The sequence below is a fragment of the Pelecanus crispus genome, chromosome 2 (genome assembly GCF_030463565.1).
Source record: "Pelecanus crispus isolate bPelCri1 chromosome 2, bPelCri1.pri, whole genome shotgun sequence".
NCBI classification, from domain to species: Eukaryota; Metazoa; Chordata; class Aves; order Pelecaniformes; family Pelecanidae; genus Pelecanus; species Pelecanus crispus.
The window spans coordinates 48,026,069-48,039,297 of NC_134644.1; the positions used below are offsets into that span (position 1 = coordinate 48,026,069).

Sequence of the window (13,229 nt, forward strand, 5' to 3'; positions counted from 1 at the left end):
CACTCCTGATGGTGGGTTGTGGCTGTACTGTGTGCCTCAAAGGACCTATGATTTTTTTATTTCTCAGCAGGTTTTAATCTTTAAATTCTCTTCCTTTGCAGAGGGAGAGAGAAGGGAGAAGTGATGGTGCTTGTAAGAAGGGCCATGAGTGAAGGAGCTCATGGAGGTGTGTTGGATGAAGCCAGCCTCGGTGATGGCTCCCCGGGCTCCAGTAAGGTTGTGCTGGGGTTGCCCTGGCCAGCTCCTTTGCTGTGGAATTGCTCTGTGCTTCCAGCTACAGATGGAGATCAGAGCTCAGAAAGAAAACCTCCCTCATTTGACTTTTCAGCAAACCCTGTGAAGTCCTTCTGGCTTCTGACCTCAGGCCACCAGCTTCGCCCCCTCCTCTACTCAGGACCCCATCGTCTCTGGCTCTGGGGTCTTCTGCCAGCTGGCAGGGACCCCGGTCGGAGCCTGGGGGCCAGGAGAGCTCAGTGACAGCCACGAGGCCAGGCAGGGGCTGCTGTCCCCACGATGCATTGGAGGCAGACAACCAGCACCAACCAGCCTCCACACGGCCTCTCCTTCTTGGCTAGCATGGACAAAGGGGCCACTGGGTCCTGAGTAGAGGACTGGTGGCCCGAGGTCAGAAGCCAGAGAAGCGTGAGGCTGCTCTGCCAGAAAACCCATGATGTGTTGGTGGGACCCTTGCACCTCCGAAGGGAGGCTGAGCTCCGGCACCCCACACCGCACGGCACCTCATGGCAGCACCCATTGCATAGCGCTGCTGGGTGAGCACAGCGTCCCCCTGCACCCAATTAGCTGCACCCCAGGCGAGCGGCAGCGTGTTAGACCGGTCCTAACACCAACACTCCTTGGAAACACCCAGAGGTGGCTCGCTGATGGCCCCAATGTCCTCCAGACACCACATAGTCTTACCTGGAAATAGGTGCGACACCTCAGTCTCGGCATCCTTGTAACTGAGGCTGGACTGAGCATCTAGGTCAGGAATAAGGGTTTTTGGGGGACAGTGAGGCTAAAGAAGACTAATAGAGGTTGAATGGAAACGTTTATTTTGCCCCAGGCTTTTAATTTCTTTAATTCGTCTGGTGAAGCTGTGGCAGGCTTATTAGAAGCCGGCTTGATAATCACTTTAATCCACGGTCTCCTTCGGTCCTCTGAAAAGAGGGTGTCCCTCCTTCTCCCCCACCTGCCCCACTCCTGCCTCCTCCCTCTCTCCTCTCCCGCCCCACCACGGGCACTGCACCTCCTGCTTCTCGCTTTACCCAAACCAGGGGCACTGAGGCCCCTTACAGAAAGAGGCCTGAGCCGCGTCCTCAAAATGGGGTTAGCAACAGGGTCTTAACCCCAGGCTCGCAAACAGCTGGGGTCCATCCCCGTGGCAGCCGTCGGCCACGTGGCAGCGGGGCTGCAGCTGCAGAAACAGGACCTGGGGTAATGGCAGGAGCCTGAACTGCCAACTCCTGCCTGCCTGCAGCTCTCGCCTTCTTCCTTAAGTCACTGCTGGCTCTAGCTAAGGGTGTTTTGAGTATTTTAGGGTGACCCCAGTGCAAAACTGCCAGGAGCTAACAGTAATCATTTTTGACAGCTATCGCGGAGAGTGTCCAGGGCTGAGATGAAGGGTTTTTTCCTTATATCAGCTCCACAACCTCTAGCTATGCAACAGAAGTGTGGGTTTTTTAACATTTAGGTTACTTATTTTGAAAATATTTATCCGTGACACATCTGTTGGTAAGGTGCCTTGGTAGGGTGTCGGCGGAATAAACGATCGAACCTTTGTGGAAAAAGAAGGAGAATATTTCCTTTTCCTGTCTGATACCAGAGTGCTGATTAAAATGCATCCGAGCACTGCGCAGAGCTTGCGCAGTCAGGGCAGTCTGCAAACCAGCCGAGGCTGGGGTCACCCCCTTAGCTGTGTACCACACTACCCCTCATTAGCACATTTTTAACAGACTTGCTTTGACACCCTTAGTTCCAGAAGTTGCTCATCAGACACCTCGCAACAGCCTCGTCAGCCCTGCCCAAACCTTCGATAGCTTGAAGGACCTCCATGGAGATGTCCTGCAGATCAACTCTTGGGGGGGTGTATGGGGTGGGGTGGGGGGCATTTCTTTAAGTGATTCCCCATTAAATGGCTTCCATACAAGCCATACTGCCTTTGCGCCCTCCACCCCATCTAATTCATTAATGTTTGGCCCAGCTGCAACCGCTGCTGCGCTGCAGGGGGAAAAAGATTTTGTGCAAAATGAATGATGGCTGCCGCTGCACGTGTGAACCAAGGGTGCAGGTTTGCTTCTGCAGCATGTCAGAAGATGCTAACGTGATGCATCTTTCTTCTCCTGCACCCTTTCAAAAGCTGAAACTCTAATGGCATCAGATTAAAAAAATTAATGGATTGGATCATTGTAACCATTAGATGGTTCTCAGTCTTTTTTCCTCATGTTTCATGCATCGTTTTCTTCCTTGCTGAAGTTTTGGGTTTTGATGAGCTAACAGGACTTGACTTGTCCCAGGATACACCAAGCCCACCATCTTCTTGCAATTTCACGATGCACGGTTTGGAAGGATGCATTTCTTCTGCTTAAGATGGCAGAGGTGAGTGAGCTTTGGGCCAGCTGCAGGGAGCCATCCTGCATGACAAATCCCTGGGGCGAGGATGGAGGAGAAAGAGCAGAGGTTTGTCTCAAAGCTTCCAGCAGGTAACACTGGGCTGTATCTGCTCTGCCCCTACGGGTACCTCTGTGGGGGTCAAAACTTGGCCATACGGACTAATAAATAACCTTGTTTTTAGAGGCCTTGCTAAGCTCTCTTTTGATAAATAAGTCCACAGAGGCTGTGGATAAGAGACCTGTATCTCCCCACGGGCAGGCTGTGATCAGCCTTGCCATTTGTGCTCGAGGGGTCCTGCCTTTTTAATAAACCAATATGATTTAATGGTATTGTTTTCATACAGGGAAGAAGAAAACAAATTATTGATTCTTTACTCACAAAGAGGTAGCTTTGCAGCCTCCCTATAATACCAGCAATGATTTTTCAATATATAATGATTAAAAAAAAGGGATAAGGACAGTTCACTGTACTTGTGAGCATCCTCGGCAGCCCATTTTATTATTACAGGAATACACCATTTGCCTTATAGAAAATTGTTTAAGGGCTGAACAAGACCAGACAAAGTCTGACCTTGTGCCATTTCTCTCCCTGTCTCTCTCCTCCACTGCCCACTGTAACCTACCGCAGCACCCAGCAGCCCTTGAAACAAATGCATTATCTGCTGAGTGAGCCCATAGCTGGTGTGAATCGGCCCGCTGACAGCGCTGGAGGAGACGGCAACACCGACACCACCATCTCTGCAACCTGTTGCTTTGGTTTTCATGGAGCAAAACCGGATCTTGGAGGTGCCTCTCTTTGTCCCGACTCGAAGGTGTCCTTTGTCACGGCAGCCCCCCTGCCCGTGCTGCATGCAGATGTGCTGCGGTGTGAGCATGGTGAGGAGGGAGATCAGCCGGCAGGTGAAAACCAGATCTGCACTTACCTGATTAACGTAGGCACGGCCTAAGCCACTTTCCACCATCAGCCAGGAAATCTGTGAGAGGGGGAGAAATTGAATTTCAGCCTCCTCAGTATGAAGCTGGAGCCCTAATCACTAACCCATCTCAGAAATGTAAATTTTGCAGAGTAACCCCTGCAGACCTGGTTTGCAGCACACGGCAGGAGACAGCCCTCTCCCTGAGACGATTGAAATCTGATTTACAAGGCACAGTGGACAGATGGCATCTGGTTTTTGCAGCCAGTGGTCTCTATGGAATAAAAGAGGCAAAATTCAAGGCCATAGCTCCGCAAAGACAGAGAAATTACTGCCCATGTCCCTGCAGGTGACTGCATGGACACCTCCGCTTGCACCACGCCAGGGCTTGAACCCACCAGCCCAGCAGGTACCTGCTTTTCCCCCTACCTCTGCCTCTCGACACCCAAATGTTCTCTATTTCCCAGCCCTTCCACTGCCCACATCCCCTTGCTAATGTGCTGCTGTGCTCCGAGGGCAGGCAAAGGGGTGGGAGAAAGCAATTAAAATAGACAGTGCCTGGCTGCTTTGTGGAGTATGCAAGGGGCAGCTCCGGCACACGGGGGCGGGGAACTGATAATGCTGCAGGCATAAAAAAGGCAGTCTGTACTGAGAGCAGCCAAAATGCCTTGGGAAGATGAGATATTCTCTTTGAATGGCATGTGTAAAAGCATCACCGGGTGGGAGAGGCAGGGAAGGACTGAGCAGCCTCTCCTTCTGCACAGCCCGGGGCCAGGCTGGAGTGGTGCCCCGGAGAATAAAGCCAAGCTGCCAGCACAGAAGGGCACACGTTTTGGGGGCTTTGCACATTTTCTTGTGCCTCTTGAACTGTGATCAGTCTTGAAAAGTCCCTGCCAAGCCAAAGCAGAGACAGCTCCTGCGTGTATTGCTTGTTTCCCATTTTGAGAAGAGGAGGAGAAATAAAGGCACGGAAGAGACTGCAGTGGGTACGGTGCTCCTGCACGGGCACCGGGTGCTGGTCTCTCCCACTGGCACAGTGCTCCCCGAATACCAGCTCTTCCCAGCTGCCTCCAAACCTCCCTGGCACATGCGAAATGCTCGCTTGCTGTGTGCTACAGGAGCAGGGAGTAAAAAAAGAGGCCTCGCACAGGGATGGGGCAGGAGCCTGGGCTTTGCTGGGCGATGGAGGCGGAGGTCTCATTGCTGCTGGGACCACAGCAGAGGCCTTCAACTCGGGTTTCTCGTCTTGTGCTTAAAAATACCAGCTGTCGCCAGGGAAGGTTGCGTCTCTGAGCACACCTCAAGATCACAAATGGTAAGCTCAGACATGTTGCCCTAATACTTTCTTCTTACACATCTGCTCACGCAGGCTGCCTGCTTTTGGCGCTCTGTTCTTCCCCTTTCTTTCTTTCCTTTCTTTCTCCAAGTCCCCTTCAAAGGAAGATTAAGCAGCAGGACTTTCTGATGTCCTAATCCTGCCTTTGTGGCAGCAGAAAGCAGGACAAATATTGCCTCATCACTGCTATCAAAAGGCTTATTTGAGCACAGTCAAAGTACACGGCTCCCAGGTGGTGCCGGCATCTCCACGGAGCTTGCAGGGGACTTTGGTGACACACGGGCGGGTGGCACTGTGCGCCCCAAACTGCCCTTGCAAAACAGGGCTGGCCCCAGCATCGCCCCGGGGCGGGGTACCTCAATGGGCAGGGTGTACCTCATCTCTCCCATGAGTTGCCTCCTCTCCCTGTAAAATGCCAGGCAAGACCATGCTGGCTGATTGATCCCTCTGCAGTTATTGACTGCCTCAGCCTAAATTCCTGGCTGAGTCGAGGCTGACGAGGGAGGCTGCATTTCTCTCTCGGCTGCCCTGAACTGCCCTCAGTCTATGAAGTCTTAAACACTGTTTGCTCAGGAACATCCATGTTTGATTAGATTTGACCATGTGTATGTCTACGCACTTAACTGTTTTGAGACCAGTTAGGGTTGCTGAAGGTCCTGACTTTCCTGGAGACCTTCATATCTTAGCTGAGGTGAGGAAGAAGCAGTGCAAGCTACCACATCTTAAACCTCCAGCTGGACCCCAACTATCTGAGGGACCCAAAACCAACCTCCTACCCCCATTACCCTACAGCTGGCAAGGATGAAGGGATGGGGGCAGAGCTGGGGGAAGGGATGGAGAAGGGAAGAGTGCTTGGGGTGTGCAAACCCATCGTGAGCTGGGCAGGGGCCTGGCAGCAACCAGCCAGGCGTGACAACCAGCTTCTGAGCAGCTCCTCAGCAAACTGCTCTGGTCTTCAGTGGAACCAAAGAGGGAAGCAAGACCTCTGATCTTGGCACCCTTAGCTTTCAATTTCACCTCCAATGGCCAGGATGAATGCTTTCTGTACACTTAATTATGTGTCTTTGCACGCGATGCCAGGTTTCATGCTCAAAAGATAAACAAGAAGTATCTGACCTAACTTGTCCATTCTGTGCATACATTTTGCAGCACCTCTCCCCCTCACCTCAAATCAAGGAAAATTGGGCCTTACATTGAATATAATTACCTTTTCCCTGCTCCCAGACTATTTACTGTGGGCAAGGAGCAGAACTGGGAGACCCTGGCAAACTGAACAAAAACCATTAAAGAAGGTTTGTTCCAATTGTGGTAGATCTTAGCCTCCTGCTATCCTGTCAGCACCTCAATGCACTTCTTAGAAGCCCAAATCTGCTGCTCAGCCTAATAGATCACCCTTTTTTTAGATTTAACTCAGAGGAGCCAAGAACTTGTTTCAGGAAAGGTCAAGGCAATAAAAACCAGATTGTTTATGTGCATAAACAGCCCTGGGATGTAACACACTTTTCTTACTCCGAGCCTTTTCTGATGCGGCCAGAACGGGCAATTAAAATAAAAAACCTGTAAAAATATGGCAACACTTGCAGTGAAGCCTGTGCCACTGTACCGCTAGCCTCATCCTGCAATAAAAACTCCATTCCTGCTCAGATGTGGCCAAAAAAAAAAAAAAAATCCAGTGGAGCAAAACTCACCCAAAAAGCAGGACTGGAAGAAGTGAGGTCATGCCTGCTCAAGCAGAGAGCTTGGCCAACAGCACCCTGGGGAAATACCCCCTGCATGGGCATGTCCCGTTGCGTTTCCATGCAGAGCCAGGACTCGCATTTTCCTTGGGATCTTCCCTATAGCCTGGTTCAAAACCACCCGTATTCATCTGGCTGGACTGGGGGATGACGGGACTGAACCATCCCTGGGGAGTTTCTCTGCACTTTCCCAGGGCTGAGTATCTTGTGGGAAAAATCTTTGCTGCTTTTGGGCGCTTTCTGAAGGCATCGCCACCTCCAGACAGCCAGGGAAAGGTCAGGCAGCCCATCTGCTGAGTTAACACCCCTGCAGACTGAAATATTAGTTTCTGGTATCAGTCGAGAAAACTCAAGGATTTAAAGAAAAGACCTGATGTCTCTGCCCTTCCTCCTCCTCACCTCTCCTGCTGCATGCTTCTGGCAGGGATGCCACGAGCCCCTCTTCTGCCTGGCCATGCACAGGCATCACAAATTACAGCCTCCCATCCCAAAAGGAGGTGAAAAAGTGGGTCTGATTGCCTAAATGGGAACTTGGCCAGGGACTGGGGAGGGGAAAAAAATCACGTGGCATCCAAACCCAAGCAGAGACAGAAGCTGGAAGCACATGCGCTGCCCGGCCACTCCATGCATGGGGGCACGAGCAGCACCCTGCCTGCTGGCTGGCAGTGGGGGCTCCCCAGGGGGGTCCCCAGTGTGCTAGATGCGAGAAACCTCTGTGCACCTGCATCATCTCTTGGACTGGTGATGCTGGGTATGACCCAGGGGAATAAAAATGGGTTCAGCTTAGAAGAGGAGAACAAGTGAGGCTGATCCTTTAGTCAGGAGTGAAACAAAAAACCAGGGAAATCCCCAAGGACTACATGGAGACAGACTGGGGAGGGAACACTCCTCCTGTTTGGGAATGGATGCTCGTGTTGGCTGGGCTTGCCTTGTTTACAAACCAGTGGATATCAAAGCCCCAAAGCATGTCATTGCTTTATCTGCTGGTTGGCAGCACACAGCTCTAAAAGCTGTATCATTTTAAAATCCATCCCAGGAACAACCACGGGGTCTATTCAAAAAGTCCTGAAGTTTAGGAGTTCTTGGGAACAGAGATAATCCTACCAAAACAGCAGGTATCCAAAATAGCTCTAGGGGACAAGTTCTTGGAACGGCAACTTGACCTTCACGCCACTGGAGGTCTTCAATCCAGAAAGAGCCACGAAGATGCCCCTTGCACAGAGCTGAGGTGTGGGCCAGCATGACCCTGCAATGGCTGATCAGCCAGAGAAAAACAAATGCCTGGGTGAGCCTGGACAGAAAGGCTTGTCCACACCCAGATGCGGTCCACCTTGTCAAAGTCTCACAGCAAGAGTTTTACCTCCATCATTTCATTAATGGTGCCTGGTTTGGGGGCTTGTCCTTACACCTCATCTGCAAAGTGGGTGGTGGAAGTGGGGAGACAATCCCAGCTTCTGAGAGCAAGAACAGGGACACTTGCAGTCACCTCCTTGATTTGAATAAATGCTGCCGGTTCGCATTTGTACCCACCAGCGTTTGGTGCGGCTGTACGAGTGCTTCTCATCTCTCAACGGTCTCAAAAAATCCCACTGGCATTTCCTTCCTATCATCATCGGCGTGGGGAAGAGAGAGAAATGAAAACACATAGCTCTACTTCTTCTTCCGTTTTACTTTAAAATGTTTTGTAGGTGAGGATAGACCGCAGCAAATGTTTGATTTAAACTTTTATCACAAAGAGTTGCCCCAACCAGCTTGGAGGGACTAAACCCTCCATGCCTCTGGTGCTCTGTGCTGCAGGAAGAAGAGGCACAGCATGTATGAGTAGGCATGATGGGAAGGTCAAGTTTAAGAGACCTCGTCCTCCAGAGCTGTTTTTGGTAGTATGTGGATATATTTGGAGGCCTGCTATTCTGGTAGGATCATCAGCACTCCTGAGAACTCCTAGACTTCAGGACTTTTGGACTGGTCCCCCACAGTTGTCCCTGGGATGTGTTTTTAAGTAATAAAAGCCTTTCCTGCATTTTTACAGAGCTGGTGCAATGCATTTTAAACACTGTGCAGGGAGGAAGGGTTGCTTTCTCCTGCAGCCGCTGAGTGCCTGGGTCCATGCTTGGGTGGGCAGAGCATCCTCCAGGTGGCTGTCCTGCTCCGTCCTGCTTCCCTACACTCCCCACCTGGAGCAACGCGCTGCAGCGGCTCCTGCAAATCTGGATTTTAATTGGAAAGAGACAGTAACAGAAGGAAAAAGGTGGGGGTGGTGGGATATAAAGTGCAGCTGGGCGGATTAGGCTGTAAGGGAATTAGGGAATTAATGATGCTCTAGCAGCTTGAAATTTGCCAGTTCAGAGATGAAACTTTTAAGATGCTCTTGGTAAGCATGGAGTAAAGACAGCCTGTTGAGCCAATGCCACCTGCTGGAGTCAGCACTTGGAGACCGAGATTCACAGTACCGGTTACACCCATGTTTCTTAGTTGTCCTGGCACCCAAAATCCCTCTTCTGAAGCTTGAAAACCTGAGCCTATGCTTGGGGGGGGGGCAGAGACCTCAGACACCCACAGGTGCAGCCCCTCCACCATCACAAGGAATGTTTCCTTTCCCCCAGGTTCCTGGTCTCTTTTCCCCCATTTGCCTTATCTGACAGCTAATTATCGTTCCAGAGGCAATTGCCGGAGGACCCATATGGGGTTCGTAAACTGCTAATGCTGGGGGATTTTTTTCTAAAGAATCAAAAGACCAGAGAAGTCCTATATATTATTGTTGTTGTTATTGGTATGATTATCATTGCTGTAGTAGCAGCCAAAATCGCCAAATTAGGTTGCGGAAACCGTTATTGCTGCACAGATACGAAGACAAGGTTATCATCCCTGAAGCCGTTCCAGTCTAAAAGGTTTTTAATTGGGAGGAAATAATATGTTCACAAGCTCTAATGAGAGAGTTACAGAATAAACCCAGACCTAAGGGGAGGGAAGGAGGAGAGAGGTGAAGCCTCAGTGCGGAGACCGCTATGAAGGGACAATTTGGGGAGCAGCTGCTGCCGAGGCGGCGGATCCGGGGGGGCTCAGTGCTTTTGCGTGCATGTACATGTCGGTTATCTAATAAGCCATTCCTTAGGCTCCAGTGATACTGCTACTTATATCATAAATTCAATGATCTTCCCTTTACTGTTCATTAATCTGCTTCATTTCCTGACAATTTTATACTCTTTTGATAAACTGTTTGTCTAACCACTTGGAAGAAACAATGTCAAAAGCTGTACCTTAGGCGTTTGCCCAACTAATGAAGAAAATCCATCACGAGGATAGTTTATCTATTGCTTTGCTGGATGTAAATAAAACGTCAGGCTAATTTACTTCCATTAATCTTAAAGGCCATCGCTACAATGATAGTTCTGTGTCGGAGCGGATTTTTTTTTTCCTTTTCCACATAAATATTTAAGCAAGTACTGAAAGCATAAATAAATTGCTTTCTAAAAGCCAGATTATTTTTATATCCAGCCATTTAACAATAAATTTGGATTTACTTGCTAGCTCTTGCCTTTCAGGCAACAGTCGGCCCATGCTTCACCTGCACAGGCACGGAGCCACTTGGGCAGTTTTTGTCGAGGATCTTGTGGGGTGTCCAAGTGCCACCGCTGAGTGCCACCCCACTGGTGTCATCTCAGGCCAGGGGGTGGCTTCAGTGGGTGCTCGGGCTGCTCTGCGAGGTCTGTACAGGGCTTCTGCAAAGACTGCTTGGTGTCCTGTGATCACAACGGGCAGCTGAAGAAGTGCCCCTTAAATACAGCAAAAGGGCATTTAGTTTATGGAGAGTGCAGCCAGCAAAGCACTGGAGCAGGCTGCTGGGGGGCATTCGGGGATCACCAGCTTTGGGGGGTTAAGAACAGGATGAATAGCAGTAGTGTGCCTCTCGGGGGGGGGGGGGGGTGTCTGGGTGCATGTGTGTATGGGGGGACGTGCATGTGTGTGCGCACACATGTGCATGTGTGTGTGCATGCATGCACAGGGTGGGTGCAGGCATGCACGTGGGTGGGGTAGCATGCACGTGTTTTTCATGCATGCACGTGTGTGCATGTGTTCAGTTGCTTGGAGCCGCTTTGGCTCCTGCCTTCCCTCCCCGAGCCCTGTTTTCTTCCAGCTGAAGGGCAGCGTGCAGCCACAGGTCTGTTAAACACAGATCATGCCACTTCAGTCACTGTGAGAAGAAACAGTTTCCTCCTCGGGAAGCCCCGTGAGGGTGCATGCCCATGCTCCCAACTTATTCCCTGAGTGCTGGCAGCAAGCAGCACATTCCCGCAATGCCGAGGGTGGGCACGAGGGTGCCGCAGGGATGTCCTCCTGCAAGGACCCCCAGCAGGAACGCTTCCTGACGCCTCGAGGAAAACCTTATGGGCTTTTCCAGCAGCTCTTCAAGTGACAAAGAGAAGAACAAGGCGGAGAATGGCTGCAGCAGGCTTTCGCCCTGGGTCTTTTCGGGTGACATGTGGAGCAAGCGGCGCCTCGTGCCCATGCTGCCGGACCGCCGGGGACACTCGCACGCAGACGGCTTCACTTTGCCAATGGTCTTGGCTCTTTGCTGCAGCTCTCCTTCATCCTGTCAACAGTGATTCTAGCAAAAGCAGCCTTGGTAGGACAGGGGTTGCATTTAATTGCCCCCTCTGGGAGCCACCTGCACTTCAGCTCTTGCAGGACCAGGGAAGGTGCTTTAACTTGTTTCTCCACTGCTTTTTTCCCTTGCTTAGTTGCTGCTGCCTTTTTAAAGCCAAAGCAGTCCTACCCCAGCTCCGCAGCCAGCTTGGGCCGTGTCCTTTTTTTGTTACTCCACCCCAACAGGATGCATGATGATGCCTGGTGAAATTTGGTTAAAACAGGATCACTCCTGAGATGAAATCTTGTTTGTCAAGCACAGCCCCAAGTAAGTTTTTATAACTACATTATAAACCCATAAAAATAAGTTTATCATAGGAAATATGACACATTCATAGCTGGAGCAAACTGAACCTGACACTAGGTGGTAAAGGCTGATATGGCCAGAACAATCCATAGGATTTCTCTGAAGGGCTGTGGCCACGGTTTAGAGCCGATGTGTTTTGCTGGCTACATAGACAAGCCCATGGAAAAAATGACTAATTACAGGAGACTAACGATCAGTCTCAGCAAGATCATGGCTTTTGCTTCTCTCATTTATCCATACAAGGCTCCTTGTTAATTCAAGAGTGATTTTTATTCACGTGCGTAGGTGTTTACAGATGTTCCCACACGTGTTTAGCCAGCAAACTCACATGTTATAACTAAGGAAATGCAAAAAACCCTAGAAAAATCCCCACTACATTCTGCAATGTTAAGGTCAAGCAAACACAGCCGGAGGCAAGAGATGCAACCAGAGGCAAGGCAAAAGCTGCTGTTCCATCACAGCCAAGTCAACAGCTTTGGCCACCGTACAGTGCCCCACCTTCCTCTCACTTCTTGCTGAGAACTTGGCTGACATGGGATGAAAACATCTCTGTTAATGAAATTTCTCATTTTAATGAGAAAAACAAGACTATGACTGATGCCACACATCCTAACAAATGCTCTTGTTACCACATAGCTTTTCACAGCATCTTTTCTGGATTTAATTATGTTACATTTAGTCTCCTTTATTCATATAAGGCTGTGCTTGGGCATGGCTTTTCACAGGACCCAGGATGAGTTACTTTGTACTCTTCCATGCTTACAGGCTAAGCTCACCTCCCAGTAATGAATCCCCATGATTTGGGCTTTAGCGGGGCTTCCCTGACAGTCATCCATCCACAGCACAGCAAACTGGGTGATAACTCATGGGATATAGAGGGTGATGGGAGAAAGGCTTTCCCTGGCTAACTGGAAGGCAGGACTCCAGGAAAATGCTGCTGATGCTCTGGATGCTGATGTGCCCTTGATGCTGAGTGCCAACGCTTTCTGAGAGCACTCATGCCTGTTGCGTCATGTCACCCACACCTCACTTCATCTGCTCTTAAGCAAGAGGAAAAAGGAAAAAAAGGTAATTGCTTGTGCTTATTAGCATGGGTGTTAAAGTATCCCCTTGCAGGCTCTATAGCTGACATGGTGCTGAGATGGCTGGAGCAGGGAAGGCATGAATGCCCCCCTTTTCTGCCTCTCCCTCTGCATGGGTGGCTGTGTTCTCCAAATCTGGGCAATGGGACAGCAGCACAGCACGGGTGCGCACGTTGGTCTCACCAAGACTTTCCAAAGGTACAAGTGACTTTGGGTGCCTCAAGCATGGAGGCTCCACCTGTAATGCTGGAGAAATGGAGGACTGCTCCCTGAGGCTCCTTTAAAAAGCCTTCTCCTGGTGGCAAACCATCAGCCTGCAGGCTGGGAGCCAGCTGCTCCTGGCGAGCAAGCACTGACTGTATGCCTCAACTGGGAAACACAGCGTGGAGAGCGAGAGAGGCTCTGTCAGAGTCCATCCCTGTATTTTTTTTCCTCCTGTTCAGTTTGCTTTTGAATTTTCTCTTGGCCCTGATGCTTGCGGACTTGTCTGTCTGGGATGTTGCTGTGCCCCATCACAGTGGGCTGCTAGGTAAGAGCCAAGGGAGGTGACAGGAGTGGGATGGGCTCTGCCAGAGGTGCCAGCATGCTCAGAAAGCATTTT

General features: G+C 50.5%; 1 protein-coding gene across 1 annotated transcript in view; it reads left to right on the top strand.

Moving 5' to 3' along the window:
- Positions 1–13,229, top strand: part of SH3BP5 (SH3 domain binding protein 5) — a 455,787-nt gene that overhangs the window by 40,261 nt on the left and 402,297 nt on the right. The window lies entirely within an intron of this gene.